A 24358-nucleotide genomic window follows, 5' to 3' on the forward strand; every position below is an offset into this window, starting at 1 on the left:
CGACGCATTATTGCCGGATTGCGCTTTGATGGCTTTGAAGGCAGACTTTGCCGGGCTCCGCCTTTGAGTCGGGCTTGCAGTTAGCTGGCAGTTAGCGACAATGCCCTTTGAGGCCGACCTATGGGACGGGGCATGAACAGACGAATACGACGTCGTCGTCCGTTTCCGTTCGACTAGAACAACGCCTGTCCTGAGCCGTGGCACAAGGTTGTTGTGCACTCCTCTGACGAGAAGGCAGGGTTTGTGAACGCTTTCATTTGGCCACGCGTTTTCCGTCGCTCGGGTCTCCGTGGAAACCGATCGTTATGCGAGACATGGCGCCTGTTATTAGCCCCGTCAAATGCCGATGATTAAGGAGACCGCAAATGTTGCATCAGCCCTTGACGACAAGCTATTACTCTCGATGGGTTCCGGTCGGTGGCTTTCGGGAGTATTGTAGTTGCGAACGAGCGTCTTCAGACTCCTGATGAGCAAAGGGCAGACAAACAGGAAGACATTCCAGGCGAGCGCAGGCCTCGTGCATCGGCGACTGTCGTGTCGGCAAACACTCGGGAAAATTGTAGACATTGAGCTTCCTCTGTCGGTGGATAAGAGCGTCAAGAGCGTCAAGAGCACGACCTTTTGTCCATGCAACTGCTACGTGCGATTGTAAGTACAGCGGTATCATGGCGTATGCGTTCCATAGCCCCTTCACAGAGTAAGTACGAGAGGGTCAGACGAAGCACCGTGATAAGATGTGAATAAGTGAACGTGGCCCTGCGGCCGTGCAGCAGGTGTGCCGTGGCATGGGGAAACGTCGTACATTTGGTGGACTCCGCAGAGAGAGATATGCGCTTTATTTGTGGGGGCACATAGCATAAGTTATTGTTATCTACATTCCGTGAAATGACCAGTTAGCATAGCATGTAGGCGATGCTACAGCATGCGTGAGGTGCCTCTAGCGCAGTAATGTGGTTACGCATGTCAGAGTGTCATCTGCTCGCCTTAGATTGCCAGAATATAGCTAATAGTTTTCGCTCCCGTACCAGATTATTCTGAAACGTAGTATAGTAAGAGCTGCTCGTAGAAAAGCTGTTGCTAGCAAAGTGGGAGGCACGTGGCCATTTCGCTCCCTGCCTCCACTTCAACGAATGCCTCGAGATCACTAGCTTCAGCACAGATACAATATTCCTGTCGTAGAAGTTCCTAGAATATATATCACATATGTGACATACATATAATATTCCTGTGGAACAAGTTGTGACTGTGCACCGTTATATATATATATATATATATATATATATATATATATATATATATATATATATATATATACGAAAGGCACGGAGGTTAATCGGAAGATAAATATTCAGTTTGCTACCCTGCACTGGGAAGAGGTAAGGGGAGACAGAAAGATAAAGAAAAATACACATACACAGAAAGAAAGGGAGGTCACATAAAAAGAAACAAAACGCACACGCACACACGCGCACACACGCGCACACACACGCACACACACACACACCCGAAGGAACTCGGGAGTGCACAGTCGTTTGAAGAGGTCACTTGGCCGGAGGAACTTCAGTAGTGCCTTCATCACCTTCTGCTGTGAAAATCGCATCAGCCGGCGCTCTAAGATAGTCTGCGCGGAATGTCTGCTGTACTCCTGTTTCTTTTATTTTATCTTTCACTTCTTAAGCACCCGTTTCCCCATTCCCTGGAACAGGGCAGCCAACCGGAGACGACCTCTGGTTCACCTCCCTGTCTTGCCTTTTCTCTCTCTCTCTCTCTCTCTCTCTGTCATACACGGAAGTGTTAATATGCTTCTATACACTCTTGATCACTATGAACCCGGTCATCTTGCTAGCGTCATGAACTACTGTCATCAACCGAGAAAGGCTAATACAAAGAGAGAGAGAGAGAGAGTGACGTGATGAACAAACAAGAAGGGTTGATTGTAAAGAAGATCCAAAGCCACGCAGGTCGTGATGAGGCGAATCACTCGAGCTGGACAGGCACGTGGGTAAAGCTGTTGCTTGCTAGTCATGGGTCTCGTCAACGCTCGCTGCTCACTGCGCCGATGCGTCGCAAGGAGGGGGACCCATTCTTTCAACGAGCCATCTCCGCCATGCGCGCCCCTCGAGTGAATGACAGCGCGTGCACGGCCCTTGTCAGACCCGTGCACGTATATTTCGCAGCTGACTGCACGTCACGCTGAGTTGAAGGAATGTGTGCTGCGGCCTTGGGAAACGAAGCTCGGAAATCGGTCTGCCTTGAAAGCGGAGCAGGCGAAAGAATTTTGGGCGTAATCTCGGTGGCCTCTTGGGTTCAAAGAGAAACTACAAATACGAGCAGATGGCTTTTGTTGTGGTGCACTGATTTCGCGTAAAGCTTTCTGTATACGTAAACGTGTTACGATGCACTGAGAAACCCGTGCAACCTTTCACGTCCTGACTTACTCTTGATAAAACCAACATATCAATGCTGACTAGTTTGTGTCATCAGAGTGCAGGCACGCAGCGAATCGCGCGTAAAATACCACAGGAAGAAATTTCAAACACGTCTCGGTGTTGTCACACGATTTGGGCAGAGAAAACGACCAGGTTCATAATGGACACTTACACTTGATGGGGCGTGAAACACGTCTCTTGGTCGCACAATGCGACCAGCTGTAGTCTATTGTGACCTTACGGAATAAAATATTATAAGGCTGACCTTTTATCATGGAACTCATTATGGAATATATAGAGGAAGGCCGTCTATTCGGGATAATAAGTGATTAAGAGGGCAAACATTTTAACCATATAAGAATGACCTTTAACGGACGATTTTGAAGTTTCTTCATTTTTCTCCTTTCTGCAGTAAGTGATTCGTTATGTTTATTTTATTTTCCTGTTTTATGTAATCTTCATTGCTTTTCTTTTATTGTCTCTCTGTAGTTTGTTGTTTTCTTTTCCTCTGAATTGCGTGCCATTTAGCATGTGGGATTGTTTCTTTCTTTCTTTTTTTTTTGCTCCGTATTCAGAAAAGCGTAGGTTTTAGTCCTTCCACAATATTAAAAAGTAGTCAATATAAAAAATAATATGTTTAATATACATAAGTTTTCAGGTATGGTGCAAATAGCTGCGCGCTGCAACTGTTCAGTTGTTTACACTGGTGAATTCAGAGCAGCGATTTTGTAGCGATGCCGCCCGCTTCATTCTATGCCATTCACGCCTGGCTGGTTCCATTGATAACGCGGGCGGGACGTCACTCTGACCACCGACGTCGCCTGAAAAGTGTTGAAATCAAAAGCGTCGAGAAAGGCATCACTACAATACCGCGGCACAAAACGCCCTAAAGCAGCAAGCCGTCCAATTGCCCTCTCTAAACACGTCGAGTCATCAGGGCAAGCACAGCAGATGGATGCAGTGGTGGTCGATAGCGCAAAAAAAAAAAAAGAACAAGAAGAAAAGAAAGAAAACAAGAAAAATATGTGCCTATTTCCAGACTCATTTGATGATTCATCCTACAGCACGGTGGACAGTCTGATTTGACGAGGTGAATGCTTCGTGTCGGTTCAACGCATGCATATGGGCCAGTGACACCCTTGGTTTCTGTGTACCTGATATCTCCACAATGAAAAAGGCTCTATTATAGAAGGCCTAACGTTAGTACTTACCTTTCCGGCCAATGACCTTATCTGCACCATTCATCGTTGTCGGGACCACCCCTACCACTCCTCCCGGGTCTCGTCACGTCAAGAACGTCACTAAAATCCTCCAAGCAGCGCGGGTGCTACCTACCGATATCATAAACAATGCTCCTGATATGCCCGAATCGGCTGACAGGTGTTCAAAAAGATTGATTGTAGGCAACCTTCGTTCGTTCGCCGAAACACATGCTGAAACAATGAACGTCAAAGAGTGAAACATTGTATATACGTCTCATACAAAGGCATGCCAGTTGCTAGCTTAACCTAGATTTACAGCGATGTTTATTGGAGAAGCATTTACGAAAAATGACATTTTCCCGTTGTTGCCGCTGTATTCCCGCATGAACGTCTTTTCACATTGATTGTTTTTACATAACTTGATAGATCCGACGTAAATGTAAATTAAATTAAAATTAAATATAGGGTTTTACGTGCCGAAACCCCGGTCTGATTATGAGGCACGCTGTAGTGTGGAACTCTGGAAATTTGGACCACCTGGTCTAAGTGCACGGCAGTTTTCGCATTTCGCCCCTATCGAAATGCGGCCGCCATGGCCGGGATTCGATCCCGCGGTCTCGTGCTCAGCAGCCCAACACCATAGCCACTAAGCAACCGCGGCAGGTAACGTAAAACTCAATAGATCTAGCAAAAGTCAACAAGAAATGTGTTCGTCACAAAGTGCTTAATCTAGAGAGAGCTGTGAGCACAGGTTAGTGTTCTTGCTGGAGCCCGCGATGTTTGCGCTGCTAACAAAGATTGCTGCGTGGCTGAGTTATATTTAGTCGTTGTAGTTGAAATCCCAGTATTTCCAAACCCGAATTAAAGCCATATGGGTTGTCTCGGTTCACCTAGTTGTGTGCATTTACAGTGCTACGTTGCTTCCGTTGTCTTACTGTTGCAAACTGGTTTAATATATCACCTCCTCCTCACTCACAAACAACGTGAGTGGCAGCATGTTGATCTATTCCCCCACTAACAAGATTTACAGCACGTCACAAACGAAGCCAACCAGTACTTCTGTTCTTGCGTATTCTTCATATATCCACTTATTATTCAGTTAAAAAATGATATTATTCAAGCACACGAACTCAAAGGCCTTCTGCTTACGAGCAGCGAGCACAACTCCCGGCCGCGGCTTCCACACCCTGACGAGAGTCGAGTGCAAAAAAAAAAAAGAAGAAACACGTTCCCACAACGAAATTTCATGGCACTTCCAGTAAACCAAGTAGGTTTAAAGTCTTGGTGCTTTGCACTGCTGCGTCTTTATAAGCTCATATGTAGATCATCGCTTTTTGCTAGCGACTTTCAAATCGACAATCCAGATAGACCTAGGCGAATCTACAGGCAAAGGTTGGAAGCATGCAGCGCACGTGACGCTTTCACCACACGGCTAACACAAATAAAGCTTTGCTCTCCGGCGCCGCTTACCATCGAGCCCATTCCGCTGCTGCAAGCTGTGCCTGGGAACCGGATGCGCTAACCACTGCAACGTTACGTAAGCTGCCCACTTAACAGTCCGGGTCTACGAAACGTGCTTGACGCAGCCTCGGAGAGCGGCGTCGTGTGCGAACGTATTTCGGAGGCAAGAGCAGATAGCCGGCGCACGCAGACATAGTGGGAGCCGTCGAAAGCCTATAAGCTGGCAGTAGCTGGTGCCCCAAGTAATCATTGAGGGTAAGTCATGGATGTATACGAAGGCGCAGCAGGTTGCTAGAATAGAACAACAGTCACCTTACGAGATTTGCCGACGCAGTTTCCCTTGTCTCTGCAATGCCATAATGAGTCCGGTATAGGCGGCTTCCACTGATCGCTTAAGTACAGCCTAGCTACAGTGTATTGTAGCCTAGCCCACCGCGTCTTATGGCCTCCCCACATGCTTACGAAGACAGCACACACCGGCTTTTCACAGCGCAAGCACAATGTTGCTCAGTTTGACGCCAACATGTTTGGGGATTACCACGCAGCAATACAGGTATGCCATTGATGTTCAAATAATTGACTTCATGAATGAATGCCTGTTAGTGTGTATTGGCTTTACCGGTATCTCCGGCTGCGTTCTTGTCGAGGCCTTCAAGATGAGCCAAACACCGGTGTGAGCTCGGGTGATTTTAGTCAATAAAATTTGGAATATTGACAGCTACTGCGTCTACGGCTTCTCCACGAACAATAATTTGTTAAATGGTTAATTGATGATAACTTGAGTTGGTATTGAAAAAGGTTCTAGCAGTAAAGCAACAAATAAAAAAAGAAAACTTGAGTACGGACATGTAACGCTCGCACGTGCAGATTTGGAACTGATTCTTATAACACCACGATTTCTTCAGATCTGCTCGTATAAACATATAACTGATTGCTCCTTGATGCGTACATTTTCTTTCTTTTTAAGCCCTTGCTGTTTAAATTTTCATAGTCTCCGAATGCTCTTTCTGTGTGGCGCGTTTTAGGAAATCAGTGCTTGCAATAAGCCATGCTTGACTTGGTACTTCGCGGCGATTTTCAGGAGTGTTATAGCCTTATTCTCAACCGACAATTCACGCGCACTAAATTTTTGTGCTTTGTATAAACCGGCAGAAATTCAAATGAAGACCATAAACTTTGCAGTAACGTTATTGTTGACCAACTCTAACACGTGAAACGTATTAACAGCACAGAAATGAAACACACTTCTTTCATATTTTTAATCCAGCTTGGGGTGAGGGTAGGGAGACAGGGTATTGGTGAGAGGAGAGAGAGAGAGAGAGCGATGTCAAGTTATTTTCTCGCCGCTCGCTGAACATTTGCTGACTAAACTATCACCCAAGGATAAACAAGTCAAAGCGAATGAGAGATTGCTTCTTTTTGCGCCACCATTAGCGAGGTGTAAAGGTTTACCGAACAAGCAGGGGAGGGAGGGGAAGGAGGGGGGACGTCAAAGAAAGGTCTCTCGCGTTGGTCTTGGAAGAGCTTCTCGTGTGCGGAGATTATATGTTTGCAGAGTGAATCGTGCCAATATTGACGCCCATAATGACTGCGCTGCCGGTAACAGCGCCGGAATACGCGTTTCCTATTACCATAACGTCGTAGCGGCCTCCACCTGCAGATACAAAGCAACAACTTTTAGCACTTCCCGGTTTTTTCTTCTTCGTGGTTTGCTTCGGCAGAGCGTGTTTTCTGTGGTTTGACTAAATCTCTTTGTTTGAGTTCGCGTCCATCATCTGCTTGATATCTATGCGTTCTTGATATTTATGCACTTGTATCATTAGGGATACGCACTTGAGAGCAGTCCCTAGAAGATATCCAGCAGTTCCGCTCTATTCATTCTGATCGCGCAAGCATACATTTCAAAAGTTCTTGAAAACTTGTTGATTTCTCATTTCTTAAATTTGAATTGCATCAGCTCGGCAGTTAATGCAACGCATCTACAATTGCGGTATATTATAGCTTGCGCGTACGCAACAAGTACGACGTCTGTATAAATAATTTTCTACCCACGACGGTCAAAAAAGTAATACTAATGTTAAGCTCGAAGGATTGAATGCGTGATCATTAAAAGGTGATAGAGACATGGTATCAGATGCAGCGATGAACATATTGCTTTCAAGGAGTTCTTTCCTGCTGCTTCTATTAGTAAGCAACTGGTGGCAATAATCTTCGCCGGGATAATGTAACCGTTCTATTCCAATGCAATTCCTTTCGGTCATCGTAAGGGGTTAAAGTGGCGCTTCACCTCCGTTATCAATGAAATCAGCGGGACGTGAACGGCGGATGATGAGAGTGGCATAGAATCGAGCTGAAGCAATCGCTACATTATACCAGGTCTCCGCTCTCGCGGGCTCGAAGCCTGCGTATAACCTGCATAGAATCAGCACTATATATATATTTTCTAGTTTATGCGTGACCTAGCGCTAACTAAATTTAGTATTTTCCATCATGTTGTAAAACCTACCCCTTTTTCTAGCAGCTGCTCACTATTTTATTTGCCTTCGAGGAAATTGCCAGAGGAAAAAAAAAAGAAACAGAACTGAAAGTCAGGCAATACATCGGTGCTTGCAATAGCCGCACTGATAAGGAACGCCTGGCATGCCGCTGGTGTAATGGCTCGCAAAATTGCACAAGTGTCCAGCAAAGGGGCTTACATAATGGCTGGAGAGGGAGGGCGCTAAGTTCCTGCTCGCTTCTCGCGTGTCGTCCTAATTTCATCGGACATCGTCGCAAAAACGTGCGGACGTGGGCTCCCCACGAGGGCTAATGACGCTGTCAAAGCGTTCGACGCTGTCGTAGCTCTTAGAAGAGGCCTTTTTTTTTTACTTTACAAGAAGGTGACAACTTCGTTAGCCTTCCATCAATGATGGGAAAAGCATAATAAAAGAAGCAACAACAGAAAGAGCAAAGTACCACGCAACGGTCAACATAGAGACAAGCGTACGAGAGTGCACGATCCTCGCCTCGCACACGTTGAGGTCATCCTCAGAGTCTTTGTATACGAAACTTGAAAGTACGGGCGCTGCTTGTATAGCACACTCCGCGTTCTGTCTTTGTGCGCGAGTCGTGGACGCGTGAACAATGCTCTTACGTGCGTACATGTTTGCTTTCGTCTCGGCGTGGTGTCGAGCTCCGCTGGGCGGTCAGTGAAAGAACCTCCGTGATAGAAGGCGCAGCACACAAACAGCTCTCACTCGCGTGTAACAAGTGGTGCTCCTTTTGTCAAGGAAGTGCGTGTCATCGTCGACGTGTTGTTTATGCTCACCGCTCTTGGTAGGAAAGTCACGTTTCTCTTTTGAGGCTTGCAAGGTCGCGGCGTCTACCCGGAACAACTGCTGTCGATTTGGACACGTCTCAAGAACGAACGATTAGCCGCACGCTGTGGATAAAACAAAACGGTGAACTGCGTGTAAAAGAAAAAGAAGAAGAAGAAAGAACGAGAGAAATGACGCACCGCGCTGAACAGAAAGTTCGCGCTTCGGCGCGCGCGACAGAGCCACTCGTGAGTAATTAACATCTGCAGCGGTGTCAATTAGCGCTACCATGTGTTCGCGGATGCCAGGTCGTTTTGACACTGCCATGGAGTTGTCGCTTGGAATGCAGGCGACCGTTCGTTTTTCTCCAATTAGTCGAACCAGCGCCTCTGCCGCGATGGGAAAAATGCATAGGCCGTGTGCCAATCTGCTGCCTTCTTCGGAGCTACATCAAAGGCAGCGATGACTTTCGGTTCTTGTGTCACGCCGTCAACGTTTCACCTCCTCACTCAAGATGACAACTCTGGAATGCGGAAGTTAACGGCCAGAGCCCGTTATGTTCGCTCGCTTATCAGCTCGTGCGACGCGAGTAACCAATTAATCATTCCTTACGTAGGTAAAAGATAGCCGCTGCCCACTGCTCTTGGCAAAGGCGAGATAGATGCCGATTGTATGACCTAGCCTGCTGCCTGCCCTAACCTTGCTTTTCCTAATACAGAAAAGCTATTTATGCTTCCCGCCTCTGGGTTGTTTCGTAAGCGGCAGCTGTTACCGCACAGTGTTTAACGCCTGTTCCCGGCGCACATCTATCCATTAAAGTATTTAAACGTTGTGTGTTGGCGTAGTTGACCGCGTGTCCACAACGACCGAGAAGTAGGTTTGGAGCTGTCAATCTGTCGGTCCCGACACTTTTATATTAAATATTGAAACGAGTATCTTACGATACTGACACGCATGCTTCGACGTTATTGCGAAATGATGCTCGTCATACAGAGAGTGAATTTAGTGTTCATAGCCATTATGGTTATTGGTATCTCAATGATCTCGGTCCCGTACGCATGGCATCGTATACATCGCCGTGTACGTAAACCAACAAGCGTGTATGTTCGAGTCGCAAGTATGGAAAAGCAAGAGCAAAGTTTTTGAAGCCATGGTTTCTTGCGAAGGACACACTTTGATGACCCAGGTGATCAAGGGGTCAGCCAGAAGACGCGCGGAATGCGTGCCTTGGAGAGTGCGCCGAGCGGCAGCGAACTGGACCCGACCCGTAATGTATTCTCGGTGACGCGTCCCCCTATATAAGCGTGCACGCCCTGGGTGCGAGGAAACTTGCGCGCCCTTGCAGGTGTGGCCAGCGTCCTGCATATGGGAGAGTCCATGAGTCTGACAGCTCGGCGAGGGGCATTCCCGCGAGACGCGGTGGGATAGCTTGGGCGGCAAACACGTCGGCAGCACAGTTGGCGCGCTCCCCAACCACCGCTGTTCGCAAAACGTTGTTCCAGAAGCGCTGCACGTGGAAACTGAATAAAAGAAGAAGAAGAAAAAAAAAGACAGTGGTTTGTGCATCACGTATTCGGCATTGACACCATTGAAGCATTCTTTGAGCGAAGAAGAGCGTGCACGCCTCAATGACAAACTGTTGTAGTTGTGTTAGCCAACCGGTAGGCGTGGGCAGTTTCGTTTCCCAGTTCCCAGTTTCCCAGTTCCATCCTGATAGCTGCTTCCAAATAGCAGTGCGCGGTTAACGATACAAAAGTGTTAACTATAGATGATCCAGCTTCGCGCGCATAAACCTTTGATCAAAATATAGGCATGGCAACGAACACGAAATAAAATGAAAGAAGTGGTTGACTGTGTTTTTGTTTCTTACCCTTCAGTTTCGTTCAGCCCTGAGCAATATAAAAGGAATCACGCAATTCGGTTTTAACAAACAATTACTCGTGAAGTGTGGATTCGAACTTGGCATATGAATATCTAGCAAGCAGAGTTCTATAGTTGAATGTTGTTGAATATTTAGCCCACTCGAATACATTTATGCAGGGCACGTGCGTTGTGCCACAGCGATCTCTTGAAAGCGCATCTATATTATTCTGTTGTAACGCAAGCTGAACAAGGATATCATATATGCCACACCAACAAGCCCCTATAGATATCCTCATATTGAAAGCGACTTCGATGCCCCCGGTTATCTAGCTCGAGGGACTACTTCTGAAACACCCAATGAAACAAACCACATGCATAATGTCCTGCTCAGAATGTGATGCGCAGTTTTAGGATGTATACGAACGTCTGAACGTCAGCTTTTCCATTGTTAATTGTGTTCATATTCTTATGGTGCAGATTACTTACGTATACTTGCTGTGTTCCCACTGTTACAACTAATTCCGCGATGCTTTTTATGTTGCCTTTCTTTTTTGTTGTTGTTGTCGTTGTACTTACGTCCACCTAATTTCTAAAAGGAGGTCGGCTTTCAGCCATGTGCCACGCGGGTCTTTCTTCTGTGTAAGTATACCGATTCTTGCATTTATTTACGACAAAAAAAAATAACAACTTTACATGAATGTACATGAAAGTCGTGCACGAGTTTAGCTGCCGCCCAGCCACCACGCGAACACTGCTAATTTAACGCGGTGAGGGCAGCCTTTCTCTTCGCCCGGTTGGCAGATCAGCGGCACGGTGTAGAGAGCCCTGACGACCACGTCGCTTCCCGGTTGGCGCCCTCTCGGCGTATATGTCGCGTGCTCGCACGTCGTGCCGACGCCGGGACAGGTGCGACGCGCGAGATCGGCGCGTGTGCACCGCCGGGCCCTAATGAACTTCAACGGCCACTGTGACCACTCCTGACGCGCTGCCACGTCGCCAACGCCAGAAGCTAGCGCCAAAAGGAAGTGCTCGGCCCGGTACGGAATCTTTTTTTTTTTTTTCGACGATGACGACTGACGCAGCGTCTTATCCGTCGCTTGCGCAATGAACAACTACAGCGACGCTTGCGTTGACGCCACGGTGAAAAGGAGACGGCGGTGGAGAGCAGCTGGCCTAACACCTCCTTGGGAGACAAAAATCCTGGTAACTCGCGATGCCTAGACGTGATGTTAGTTGGCCGATTTTTATATCGTATGTAAAGGGCGCGTTGAAGAAAGCAAGAAAGTTGTAAGGGGGCGGGGAGGAGGGGGAGGGGGGGGGGCGTGTTGCTCGCTTTCTTGAACTACCATTCGGATATATAGGCGCTCACCCCAGAGCATGAAGTCACAGCTTCCAATTTGCAGCCATTGACTATATAGCTAATATAGCTAGCCGTGTCCGGTGTCACTGAACGGAAAACCGTGGTAAGAAAATCGAATACCAAATTTTCACATCATCTGGGTTTTGGAAAATCGGTGCTAGATGGTTTAGTATCATTTAGATTGTACTAAATAGATGGTTCAGTCAAAATTTCAGGCCTATTAGCCGTATTCTTGTACATGAGAATGTCAGCGCTCCAGACCTAAGTGCGTTCTTCCATTGTTGCCGAGTGAATCATCCTAAAAAGCTTTAGGTCCTGAATCATGATAAGAACGGCTCTACGATCATCCTCCGTTGCTTCCATTTTTTACCACTAGGAATCATGCAGTCATATCCAAATAAACGGGGAAAAACTAAACAAGAGTGGCGTCGTACTTGCGTGAGGTTGAGTATATTTCAGTGCACTCAATCCGTGCCACATTTTCCCTGTAACACTGCCTCGTGACTTAAGCTATGCGAAAAACTTCGACTTTATTTTCTACTTTAATATCTCTGCTTTGTGTTGCGGCGCCAGCGTTCGCCAGATGGACAACGCTAATCATGCGTCTGCTTTAGTAAAAGCGTGGCCACAGACATGAGTGTTGTAGACAGGCACAGCTTTCGTGGTGTCACAAGTACTGAAACTGCACAACTTGGCGTGCACGGTTTAACTGAGCGTATCGATGTGTATTACCTGCAACAGCGTTATATAGAGTTACAGAACGGTGAAGAGCGTGCAACGAGATGAAGAGAGACGCCGTCAAGCGCCATTTGAATCAGCGGCCATGAGATGTTCTCTTAGTACAGTGAATAGCAGCCTTGATCACGTTGCCCCTTGTTTGAACACTCGCTGACGCCCATAATGCAGACGAGCAGACTACGTGCTTTGTTAACTAAGCATCGCATAATTTCAAGGGAACCGTTTTCTCACACTCAGCCTTATTACATTCTGACCACGAACAAGATAGTCACACAACTACTTTTCGCCACTGTCTGGTCGCCTTCCCTAACAATATGCCCAGCATCAGAATCGGCTGGTATTGGCGCTTAGTATGACTTCTAGTATAAGGGCTTTTTGTGAATACGGGCTCTCGCTTGCGGTGCCTTTTTTGGACACCAGCTCATTATCAGCCCGGAGCGCCGATGAACCAGAGTGGGCGTACAGCGGCGTTCTCGTGATCAGCCTGCTTTAAAGACGTTAAGAAATGTTCACGGAGCTTTAGTTTTCATACATTCATAGTTGTGTCAGTTGTACGTAACACTGGACTTTCATGTTTAAGCGCCGTTCGTGAATACCACGAGCGTATTCAAATTTCTGCAAGCTGACTTCACCTATGAACATCTGAGAGCCAAGGGAAAAGGAAATTCCTGTAATGAGTTAAACATAGAAATTTAATTTGCTTCTGAAAGAGGGAAAACCTTGGTTACGTATTTGTGCGGTGATCATGCAAGCAGCAATCGGACCGCTCCGGCCCTAACTTATTTAGTACAACACACAGTCAAGTTGTACAAGATATGTTGTTGGGTTAGCTGGCTTGTCATGGTTTTGCAAACGGTGCCAGAGAACAAAAGTGACAGGCAGAAAGACGTCAAAATGATCACAAAGCTTCTGTTGATCGTCGTGTCTGCCTGCTTCTGCGTGTCCTCCTTGTCCTCTGAAACCGCCCGCAAGCTCGTACGCAGCAACAGGCAACATGATGGTGTACTAGGCTCGGATTTCGCAGGTCAGACCGGCTTTTACATCAGCTTTGTTCGGCCATATTTGTAACCCAGTCGTTAATTTTGTCCTTCCATTGAAAAAAAAGTGTACACTGCTTCTCTCGTTTCTAAAGAATGACTATCTATATAAGATTTTTTTTCATTACTAAAGGTGCAGCCACCACTTCGCCTTTCCTTAAATAATAACTTTTCAGTGTTACGTTGAACCGATCAGAGCAGAAGTTAGATACATCTTTTGCCCTGCAATGTTTGACGTACTGTGGTGCTTGCGCAGTACCTTTTCCACAATCATCGAACCACTTAAGCCTGCGGGGAAATGCGAACGAGAGCGTTTGAACAAAGGTGAGAGCGTTACGTTCACCTATGAGAAACCGGGAGAAGCGGGTCCGTACAGACGGAGCGATGGGAAGAACAATCGGTGGACCACCAACGTTGTAGAAGGCGCTGAAAATTGCTTGGTACAGGTGGTAGTTGGGTAAGCTACGCATTGAATAGCGTGCAGCCAAGTCATCACCGTGGCACGAAGCACAAGAACAACAACACTCCGCGAATGGCGAAGAAAAAGAGACGATGTGTTGCAGAATATTGTCCTACCGTACAAAAGGAGTAAAAAGAAACAGTACGTGTGCCGCAAAGCATTGCCTTTTGAAAAAGTAAAAAGATCGTGCACTGCGAAACACTACACTGTATATGCTAATGACATTAAAGTCGTCATCGTCGTCGTCATCGTCGTCGTCGTCGTCATCATCATCATCACCACCATCATCATCATCACCACTACACTGTGCAAGAATATTGCGTGCTGCAAGGCACTGCACTGTGCAAATGGAGGATGAAGACTACACTGCAAGACACCACACTCTGTAAAGGAAAGAAGGAGACTATGCTGCAAAACACTAGTGGAAAAATAAGAATAAGGAGAAAAAGATTGCATGCTGAAAAACATTACGCTGTGCAAAATGAAGAATGAAGTAGGCTGGGTGCCTGCTGAATCGTCTGAACCAAAAGGAATAGGTTTAAATTTAGAAACTACGCGCTAGTCTGCATGAGCAGCAGAAATGTACATGCGTCACTTATCGTCGTCAAATAAAATACGATCGAGTAAAGGCGACCAGAATGCACCATTTCGCTTCAACTTTTGCCACTTCGCGTGCTGTCGATTTCGGTTAGCGTATGCTTGGTTAACGCTTTCATTAACTTTAGCTGACGGATACGCATAGCTCTTCAGAATGGCACTCTCGAGTGGCCACTCGTACGGGGCCGCCTAATTTATACCCTTTCGTCTGTGTTGCGTTCATCTGCGATGGTACAGTGTTTGTTCTAAAGTCCGAAGCTATACAGCGCGTAACGACTTCTGTCACCGGCCTTATTTAGACGGAGAGGGTGCTAGCAGAAAACAAAATTGTGCAGAAACCATTCAGAATTATGATCAATGCGGTTTAGCAGAACGAACAAACTAACAAACTAACAAACGAACGAACGAACGAGCGTTTTTTTTTTTTTTTACTGAGTCCGGCCACCGACCACCGACCACCAGGAAAACAGCTGAAAGAGGCAAAGAAGGCTATTTGCTTTAAAACATCCTTGTGGTCAGACTGTTGTGCACGTTATAGTCGAAGTATCAACCGGAGCCCTATCACCACTGCATCTGATTTAGAGTGCTGGCGTAGTAGTGGCCCATAAAAGCATATCAACAATAAATTGCAAGCTCCACCGACTACGAATCACCTTGTCTGATCTGCTCTGCGTGAACTGAGGGCGCAAAAAAAAAAAAATGCTGACTCAGTGACGGCAATTGTATACGTCTTTACCGCGACAGATAAAATCCGCAAACGCGTTTCAGTTATGGATCAAAAAAAAAAGAAATCAGCTCGCGTCCTACGAGAACTTCAGAAGTGCCTCGTGAGACATTTGTCTTCCGACAGACGTGGGACCGTGAAGAAAACGAATGTTTTTTTCTTTTTTTTTTTTGAGAATTCACGCCGAAAACCCGTCTACGCTTTTGTGCGGTCCGCATCGCGTAGTAGGGCGGCGCTTCCGGAGGAATGGCTCGGGAAGTCGTAGGAAGAAACGAAATGGATGCGGCGTCTGCGCAACAGTGTTCAAGACATTCTCAGTCCCACACGAATTTGTCTATACGTCCCACGAACTGCAGCGTGGCCGTACTACGACAGGAAACGCAAGAAACGCCCGCATAAACCAGTATCTGACTCCACCTCGCATCCATGCAAGATATGGGAAGCTTACCAGCAAGACGTAAGCGTATATCTACGGGCTCGCTTAATATTACGTCATTGCAACCAGCAATTAAAAACATGAGTGGGCAATTTAACAATTACACACGCAGTGCTAAGCTGAAGCAATGCAAACGCTGTATGCAAAGGCCAAGAGGCATCGAAATATATACTCGCCGGAAACAGGTTGCGTACAAACCGAGGAATGTGCCCCGCGCATTCATCATCGGACGCGGCGCGTATACGCACTCGCTTATGCAACGGCGCTTCTGCACTCGCGATGGAATTGCCGTCGCAGCGGGGAGCGCACTGCGCGCGATAACCTTGCGAACCCCCGCGCGAGCGCCCCGTTAAAAGAATGAGACCATCCATCACGACACTGCGGCGCTTTTCGCCAGCTTTGCCACATTGGAGGCGAGACGACCGCGGGGCTGAATGGATCGGCGGAATAAACAACAACATCGACAGCCGCGACGATGACGTCAGCAGAGATAACCGAGGATAGCTTAATGCGGATCACGCGGGCAGTCAGCTCTTGCGATGCTTTCTTGGAGACTCGAATACGTACCGTACGGCCACTAGCTCGCGTTCTGCTGCAAGTATACGGAACACGACAGCTCAACGCCACTGATGAAAGCTGTGGCCGACGGTACTTTTACTTATCTCTAGCCAATACGCCATGGAACGGATTTTCGATAGATATCGAGCCACATCGGTGGGTGGCGCATCGGGACCGAATTGATGAGAAAAATGCGTTCAGAAAGCATATAAACCGAACGGGATGACATGCCGATGCGCCAGCGTCCGCGGGTCGACTTTGTTTTTGAGGAACTGGTTTTACTGGCCGGAGAGGCTACAGGCGACGAGATGGTGGAGGCGCATCAATTTCGCGCCACCAGCGCGGCGGCGGCTGCTGCTGCTTCTGCTGACCTTTCCCGCGCGCTTCTTGTTTTCCCACGACTTTCCGAGAGCGTGCCCGCGTGCAATACGTGCGTGTGGGCTTCCGGAGTGGAGCAAAAAAAAAAAAAAACTATGTGCAAGGCAGGAGCAGGGTTGCACAAGCTGCACGATGAACGCGGTTGCGCTCAGCCCACGGGGTCTGTTCAGGCAATAGAGCTAAGAACGTTCCGGTGTGAAGCGTTCCTGGCAGCTGGGAAAGGCGGTTGAAGAAAGATGGCCAGGGATGCGGTGTGTGTGTGTGCGATTACTGACGGGAGAACGAAAACAGAAAGAAACTTTGCGAGGCCAGATCATACGCCTGCGGTTATCGTTTGACTAGCCGTATCTTTGTGTGGGATTCTTTGAGCAATCTGGAGGAAGTTGCACTACAGCTTGCGCGCATGCGTACGGTGCACACACACGAACACGTGTGTGCGTGAACAATATCTTACTGACAGTGCGGGGCTTCTACGATGGCTCTGGAAGTGATAAAGTATGAAATCGGAATAAAAATGTTACGGTATATTTCAGAATTCCGCCGAGGTAAGTGCGGCTGCGCCTAGCCTCGGCGACATGTCGCAGAAAGCTAGATTAATTGTAACACGGTGCGCAAAGCATAGCCCATAAATTCTCGCGCTGCCGCTTCGTTGACCTTAACGGCCTCGCGAAAACGCCGTGGGGCTCGTTATTACCATCTTCATGTTATAGCTATGGGCACCTAATTAATGACCGGCGCTCAATTCGTGAGCAACATGCAGTGAGAAAAAAGGAAAAGGTGGCAAACTCCCACTGCAGCGGCCTGTTTTTCAGGACGCGGGAGCTGTTTCTCCCAGTAACGTGGTACACCTTGCCTACACACGCTCCACTGGTCTGTCGTAAGACGGGAGACCGAAGTGAAATCGTGCGCCATCGACATTTCCCGTCGAACGGGTCGCGAGGTCGCAAGTAATTGCGTCCGCCTTTCTTGCCACCATCCTCAAGCCACGGCAGCAGGAGGACTTAGGCTTCGCGGTACGTGCAATCCTCCAATAGAAGGTGACCAGTCACGACCACCCTTTCACAGCGGTGGCCCCGCGGTCGCGTCGGGTAGGGGTCGCGACATCGTCGTAACCACATGGAACGCCTGTCATACGCATTTTCGGCGTTGGGGCGCGCGGCAAGCGTTGCCGCATCCGTTCCACGCTGTGCGGTGTAGCCGCGGTGTTATTGTGACAGAGAGGAGCCCCACCGCAAGATTCCCGAAATGCGCGAACTGTATACACATTCTCGGTTCTAATCATGTTATGCAGTATAATAACTCAAAGCCGTATGACATGTTCAAACGAATGTGAAGCGAATATTTAAAGAAGTGGTTAAATAACTGTTATAGAACTAACTAACCGTAGTGCGTACAAATGTTTTAACTTTCATCCTGCTCGAGGTGCGATGTCACAAAGGTCAAAACTTCAATCTAATACAATTTATATGACTATGCACTACCTCTCTGCCAAGCTGTGAAAACGCCGAATCAGACGAATGCGGGGGATGAGACGACTTCGCAGCGATGCCACGAGAATGAACTTGATGAACGTATGATGCTTGTCGAGGGAATAATGGCAATGACAGGTGTATACGCATGCATAGAAAAATATGGTGCAAATCTCGCTATATTGAAGAGTTTCGTACCACTGTTTCTTCTTCTTTGTTTTTTAAGACTTAGAAACACTGAAAGATAGGCTACTTAGAACCGGCTATTCGAAGATCCTTACTCAAGAAACAATAAAAAAAAGTAATAAGAAAATATCAACGAGCACTTATGCCCACCCAAGCTCAAGCACACTATGAGTTTCTCTACGGGCACCAGCACCGAAAGCGCCGTCCAGTACTTATAGTACGGTCACCCATTAACAGGAGTGAAACAGTCCGCACCAGTCTTTTCAACTATACTTATATAACTACACGGTCGCGACCTCAGTACGTTAAAAAGAAACAGAATGTAGAGACGATAAAACATGTAATGCCACTTATAGGTTGATCACAAGATTAGGGCTTTCTAAAACATCGCGAAGGGCACTCGCAGCACGCCTCTACTTATTTAGGTGTGATTACGTTCCGAGAACTCTGCTTACTGTGCGGGGACGTTCGTCAAGGATGTTGAAATGATCGAATCCGCATTTTGGCAATATTGATGACATTTTTTAATAATATGCTCCACTGAAGAGTAGGAATTATCATTAGTCGGAAGCTACAATGTGGCGACGCTCTTCTATCGATGCGACACAAGAAGTGAGGCATGTTGGCTACGGTCCGAGCGCAGACGAGGCAGAAGCGTTTCGAACATGCGATAGATCTTTTGGTTCAGCTAAAACCCCAGGAATCGATCGACTCTGTACATGAGTAGAGGCTTCGCTTGTTCGTCGAACCACGTGTCCTTGCGAAGATTGTGCAGCAGGGTGCGAAGAATATCTTGTCATCTGGTGCAGAAATTGTCGTGGACGTCAGTTTGCGTGTGTTGTAGTAGACTGATCTGTCTGCCACCTAATGCGAAGGATTCCAACGTGGCTGGGCAGACACTGAAAACAGACCTGATGACCAGCAACAGAAGCGATGGTCAATGTTTAAATAATTTTACAGATCATGGGACTCATCTGCGTCAAGACAAAATTCCTGTATCGCTTCTACAGGGCTTTTTTTTTTTAAATCGGAGTACACCATATTCCAGATATGACGCTCTTTGACTATCCCTGGTTCTTGCGCCGAGAAACACCATTAATCAATCAATGTCCCAGAGCTCTGCTACCGTATACGATGTCTCATGGTATGGTCGGTAACTTCTGTCTGATTAATATGCAGGAATATTGAAAGCTGCACTCGAGCTGTCATTTGACATATAACAGCCCATGAGTACGACTACGTAACCATTCCGAAGCCCATGCACTTGCTGGAGCATGAGAAGCTTTGCTCCTATAGCGTACTGTGGATATTTTTTTCAGCTTCTGGAAGTTTCAACGTCACAACAAGGCGTGTGTCGCATTGTCACATAGGCCAAGAATGGGTACAAACCCAGTCGCACACACCGAATGACTAAATCAACGAAATTCAAGCAAATCAATAAAGGCGTCGAATATAGCATGTTATTCCATTGAAAGGTCCGTGTGCTATAGAGATATCCATGAGCCGACATTATATGCCTTGGCTTAACGTAGGTGTTTGTTTTCTTGATCACGCAGGACAGAGCGTTCTCAATGTCACTATAGCTGCCTGTCAGCACACAGGTGTTATATAGCCCTGTTTACTGGTGCTTTTGAATTTAGCGCCCCTTTGAAGTTCGCATATACACCCGATTCGATATATCGACCGACACACCGACCGATCAAGTCGTAGACGGCAACAGCCGCAGCCGCACCGAATCCGGGAGAAAACTTGGCTCTGAAAATTAACCATCATTATAGAAACGTGAGTGTGCTGATTTCATTTTTTTTCTTGTTTACGTTGTTCAATACAATAAATACAACACTGCGACAGCAGTATATTGTATTGTTGTTTTGATTCTCGTGTGGAACTTTTCTCTTGCGATATTCCGGTTGTTGCTGTTGATGTCGTTGTTTTTGGCTGCGGTAGTTGTCGTTCAGACAAAGCAATGGAGGCTTCATACGGGAAAGCGTTACTTTGCATGCTGCTCTTGACCGGCTGAGCCGCCACGCTGGTGGGCGAGCTGCGCGCGCTCTAAAATCTCTCCGTCTCGTCGGAAGAAGCCGCTTGCTTCGCTTTACGCTCGCTTTCCACAAAGCACGTGACCGCGGGCGAAGTTTCGATCATCGTGTACACGCGCACCGCCATTCATCCGCCCTCCCCCATCGCCTGTCCCTCCCGGCCATATAGCGCGGCGGCTAATCGCGTTCGGTCGCAGCAAGAAGCTGCGCGCCCGCAACGTCGCTAACAACGCGCCGGCCTGCCGCAGGCCAGTATAAGGAGGCGCGACAGGAAGGAACGAACGACAACAACAGAACGAAACGAGAACAACAGCGAGAAAGCATAGCTAAGAGCGGCAGAGAAAAAGAAGCGCGCGCTCGTCGAGGGTCTACTCCCATACACCCACGTCTCCTCGTCGACGTCGTCGGAGGGCTGACCCAGAATTCCGCGCCCGAGTGTTGGAGCGAGCGCGCGGCGATACACTCCCGCGGTCTCGCCTTGTCCCTGAGCCGCAACGCGATGTGCGCGAGCGCCGCGCGACCCCAAAGCAACGCTGCCGCAAACACACGCACGCGCGCGCACACAACCATAATGAACGAGCGTGGCCCTGCCTCCGTCCCCGGTCTCGTATTCTTCTCCTCCCTTCTCCTGCCACCCCCGAGAGCGGTGCGTCCGAGCTCGCCGCCCGTTGTCCTTCGTGCGGGCGGCGAGACCAATTTTACCCGGCCGTGCGCAGCGCACGGCGGATCGCAGGCAGCGAGCGGCGGCACGGGAACCGAGAAGATGAGCAAGCGCCCAGGAGCGCTGTGCAGCCGGAGCGGGGTCGCCCCGTCCGCCGTGGCCCGAAACGTCGCGCCTTTTCCGGACGCCTGTAGAGTTGGCGTGCGCGCGCGTGTGTGTACGGTTACTAAGCGGCCGAGGTCGTCGCACAGGTCTGGCGCGTCGAGCCTGTCTGGGAGGATGCCAGCGTTGTCCTGTCTTGTAAGAAGTCGGGGAGGATAAAGGGGGCGCGCAGGGGGATGGTCGCTACGCCGGACCTTTTAATTTAGTCAGTGTCTTCTCTCTCTCATCGATACAGTTATATGGGAGCTTCAAGTTCGCTAGAACTTCGCTAGAAGCCTGGTTGAGTTAACGGCTGGCAGTTAGCAGAGACCGAGCCTTTGCCGCCGTAAACTTTACGCGTTGCGCATGCGCCGGGAGTACTAAGAAAGAAGGGGCGAACATAATTTCGTTGAATCAACGTGTAGAACAAGGTGTACACAAAACAACAAACGGCGTTCTCATCAGCAAGAAGCAACAGCACAGCTACGCCTTCGGCTCTTCACGTTGACTATCTGTGATACCAGCTTTGAGTCGCGGTGAACAAGAAGTGGCCGCAGACACGACTCTCCGGTATCTTGCGGACCTGCGAGCCACGTTCGCGTCAGACAGTGGAGACAAGTGTAAATGCTTAGCGCCTGTTCACACTCGCGAATGCGGACGCGAAGCAAAAGAGCAGACATGCGTGTATCGTGGAGAAGACGACCTCCGAGATTAACTCCAACGTTCTGTACAAACCGCAGGCGTGAGCCAAACAGCGGAAACCTTGAGTCTCGCCGTGTTTCGAAAATCACGCGTAGCCTGTGCGAAAGCCGGCTCGCTATTATTCCGACTCGGCCAGGCTTTCAGCCGTCGCATTCTACTTACACGAGTGAGAAGTAGAGACCATAAAATGTCAGGAAAGAACTAATGGTGAAGACGGCACATACAAAACAATTTGTGGCACTCTTCGCAAGCGTCCATCGTCGCCACAGCATGCTCGATCCTTGCGCGCTCGAAAGCAACGACACAAGGGGAGGGGGCGTGGTTTTGCTAACGCGAATCGTCGCGAAGCTAGCGTGCAGGTTGTAAAGAGCGGGCATCGCAGTCACAGGAAGCGAGCAGCGAAGACGGAGGAAGGAGGCTGCGGAGAATGGCTAAGCTACGCACGAACAATAAAGAAACCAGGTTCACCAAACAACTTTCATTGAAGACCTCCGTGCGGCGCAGCTTTTTTTTTTCTTCTTCTTCTTCTTTTGTCTCGAGTCGTCGTCGGGATCGTGTGTGTCCGACCGACCGGACGCCCCAGGAGAATCCGCTGACCCGTCTGGCTTCGGAGACGAATGAACAGGTTTGAGAAGCTGCCGGCGCATTGCTTCCTCGTCTCGAGATACCCCGGCCGTCTCTCTCCACTCCGTCTTCGGGTCCCCGTTTTGTTTCTGCGCCGGCATCGGAAGCACAGCCGAAATTCTTTATTTTATTTTTACTTTTTTTAACTGAGAGAAAAAAGAATTATAGACGGCGCGTAGCAGACTGTTTTCCTATATGTCAGTACACAAGCGCGAGGAAAATGACAGAGCGAGGTCAAATGCTTAGGGGAAGTTCCATATTCAAAACGGAACTTTTGCGCTACGTACATGAATGATGTGTAGCGAAGAAATGCATCTTTGCGTTAGTCATTTATCTCACAGTTAGTCAGCCAGCCAGCAAGCAAGTCAACCAAGCCACAAGCCAACCAGGTAGCCAGCTTAATATACTGGTATTCTTGAATGCATAATATTCTGCGGACTTTCTTCCCTGGTGTGTAGATGGGGATATTCTCAAGCAGATGCAGTAAACAAGTTAGGCGCAATTTCATAAAGTCCTTGACAGCAGTTTAACCCCGTCATTTATTTTGCGAGCGTTCAAAAAAGTACGTTTTTCCTCTTCATTTGCATGCTCGCGTTAATTTGTTTACTAAATTGTCGGCAACATTATGCGACATGTGGTGTCCGTCTAACCCCATGTTGTTGTGAGTCGGCTATAATAGCACTGTACGTTTAGCTGTTCTTCAAGCGTTTTTGCATGCATAACGACGCCAGATGAGCTAAAATAATGTATTCGAGGCGCTGAGCAAAAAAGAAAGAAAAAGAAATAACAAAGAAAGGAAAAGCCAGACCTATTTGCAGCTTTACAAGTAGCCGGTTTCACATCAGCTTCAGGAATATGCGTGACATGCGAGTCATGGTAACTTCAATGTCTGGCGTACAATCTTGCCACCAATCACCATCTCAAGTGGCCGCTTCGCAAAGTCAGCATTATCGGAGAGATAAAATTCCGTTTCCACGGACGACGGCACTCTGCGTTTCCTAAGTGAAACAAAATTGAAATTATCCATCGGTATTCACCCACGACACTCGAGCAACTGGTAGAGCGCAAGTGTCGAACGAGATACTACTGCATAGCAGCAACAACTGGAGAGAAAAGAAATATAGAGAACACTGAAACAAACAGCAAACATCCGATTCAAGCTATACCCAGGAGCAACCCTCTGGAATTTGTCCGTTTTCAGAAGAGATGGAAGATTAGAGTTTCCAAGACATGACATATTCTTTGCGCGTTGAAACAGGGCCTTAATTCCTGCTAAATACGCATCGAGCCGACGGCATCCGAGCGCACACGTTCGGCCTCGTTGGTCCAAAATTAAGGCGGCGCGTTAATCCCGCGGCCACCGCAGCCGCAAGGACGCCTAATGGCGGCCGATTATCCTCGTTACGGGAAGCGAGGCTCCGTCGGACGCGCGTGCCCCTCGGCGAGTGCGGGTTGGGAGCAGATTCCCCGGCATGCCGGAGGAGGACGCGTGCACCGCGGCTGTGGACACCCGGCGGTGCGCTTTTCGCAACGATTGCGCACACATCGGTGGTGCAGATGTTTAACGTTCGCCGCGATCCAAGCACGTGCTAGTCCGGAGAAAAATTATGCGGGATTGAAGGTGGTCCGAAGTAGCAGCGAATTCACTACATGCATATGTGTCCGCGTTGGAGTGCGTGTCATTGCGCGCATATTACCACTGACCGCGTGAGTGTTTTTGTGTCCCTTTGCATTCGTGCCTGTGCGTGAGTGTGCGCGTGCGCGGGTGCGTATGTATGTTTGCGAGTGTTTATTTGTGTGTGTTTGTGTGCGTGCGTGCGTGCGCACGCGCGCGCGCGCGTGTTTGTGTGTGTGTGTGTGTGTGTGTGTGTGTGTGTGTGTGTGTGTGTGTGCGTGCGTGTGTGCGTGCGTGCGTGCGTGCGTGCGTGCGTGCTTGCGTGTCCTCGTCCTCCATATCTGTGCATGGGCACGTGTGAGGCCCATATCCATGTCACACC

General features: G+C 48.3%; 1 protein-coding gene across 1 annotated transcript in view; it reads left to right on the forward strand.

Moving 5' to 3' along the window:
* Positions 1 to 5337: 5337 nt before the first annotated feature.
* Positions 5338 to 24358, forward strand: part of LOC135908358 (cuticle protein 16.8-like) — a 71233-nt gene continuing 52212 nt past the window's right edge. The window contains exon 1 of the mRNA XM_070539020.1: positions 5338 to 5347. The gene's annotated coding sequence lies outside the window, so the exon portion shown is untranslated. The remainder of the gene's footprint in view (positions 5348 to 24358) is intronic.

The sequence above is a fragment of the Dermacentor albipictus genome, chromosome 5 (assembly GCF_038994185.2).
Source record: "Dermacentor albipictus isolate Rhodes 1998 colony chromosome 5, USDA_Dalb.pri_finalv2, whole genome shotgun sequence".
Classification (NCBI taxonomy): Eukaryota; Metazoa; Arthropoda; class Arachnida; order Ixodida; family Ixodidae; genus Dermacentor; species Dermacentor albipictus.